The sequence below is a fragment of the Fulmarus glacialis genome, unplaced genomic scaffold (genome assembly GCF_000690835.1).
Source record: "Fulmarus glacialis isolate BGI_N327 unplaced genomic scaffold, ASM69083v1 scaffold18127, whole genome shotgun sequence".
In the NCBI taxonomy this organism is placed as follows: Eukaryota; Metazoa; Chordata; class Aves; order Procellariiformes; family Procellariidae; genus Fulmarus; species Fulmarus glacialis.
In genome coordinates, this window is record NW_009223995.1 from 16,922 (window position 1) to 18,439 (window position 1,518).

Sequence of the window (1,518 nt, forward strand, 5' to 3'; positions counted from 1 at the left end):
TGGCGTTGACCGACAAGGATGTCCCCGGGGAGGCAGGGGAGTCCTTGTCTGGTGCCTACGGGGTGGTAATCAGTGGAGAGAGGGGTGGGGAGGAGCCGGAGGGTCCCCGGGCTGAGCCCAAGCCACAGCGGGGGCCCCTGTTTGAGAGCGGCCTCAGCCTGGCGGAGGCCAAGGAGAGAGGCTATGTCGTGTGGTTCGTAGACGGGTCCAACTACCATGAGAAAGGGGTGCCCTACACGGGCTATGCTGCCGTCAACCGGGGCACTGGGGAGGTGGTGAAGGGGAAGTGCCTGCCGCACTCCATCCAGGCTGCCGAGCTGGTGGCCGTGACGGCCGCCCTGGAAAACACGCCGGCAGACCAGCCGTTGGCCATATTTTCAGACTCGGGTTGGGTGGTGCGAGCGGTGCTGGAGTGGCTGCCGCTCTGGAGGGAGAGGGACATGCAGTCTGCCGATGGCAAGCCCGTCACCTACGCCAAAAAGCTGCTGTACCTCGCGAGGCTGGCGGAGCAGAGGGCATGCCCGGCCCAGATCATTAAGGTCAAGGCCCACAAGAAGGGAACGGAGGAGGCCAAGTGGAACAAGGAGGCAGACGCCAAAGCCAAGCAAGGTGCGAAAGAAGGGCTGATGTGGAAGGCCAGCCAGCCCTCGGAGAACAGCCCTGTGTCAGTGGCTCCCAGCAGACACTGGGAGAGCGTGGACCTGCTGGGCTTGCAGGCGCAAGACCCCAGGATCCTGGAGTTAGCACAGGGCAGGGAGTATAAAGGGTGCAAGGTGTGGAAGGATGTCTCGGGGCTGGTCCTGGCACAGAGGGAGGGGGCGGACTTCCCAGTCTGGGTGGTGCCTGAACTTGTCCGGACGGAGCTGGTGGCCTTGGCTCATGAGCAGGGGCATTTGGGGACGGACAAAACCATGGGGAGGCTGCAGGGCGCTGGGTGGTGGCCTGAAATGAAAGAGGACGTGGAGAGGTACGTCAGCAACTGCCTAACATGCGCGGCCAACAATCCTGACGCCAAAACGGCCAAAGCCCTCCTGGGCCACCAGAGGATTTCTGGGCCGTGGAGCAAGCTGCAGATGGAGTTTATCGGCCCTTTGCCCCAAACAGCCCAAGGCAACAGGTATTGCTTGGTGATCAGCGATAACTTCACCAAGTGGGTGGAAGCATTTCCAGCTCGAAACAACACGGCCAGCGCGACCGCGAAGATCCTGGTAGAGCATGTCTTCTCACGGTGGGGAGTCCCAAAGGAGATCGACTCGGACCACGGCCAACGCTTTGTCGGAGAAGTCACAAAAGGGGTGTGCCAAGCCTTAGGCATCAAGCAAAAGCTTCACATCACGGGGCATTTCCAGAAGCCCGGCTCAGCGGAGGGGCCCAACCAACCGCTGAAAACGGCGCTGAGGAAGCTCATAAACCAGCAAAGGAAAGACTGGGATCAGAAGCTCCCACTGGTCCTGCTGGCGTTACGGGGGGCTGTGGCATCTCACACACCTTCTCCCCAAAAGCTGCCTCCTGCAAGAG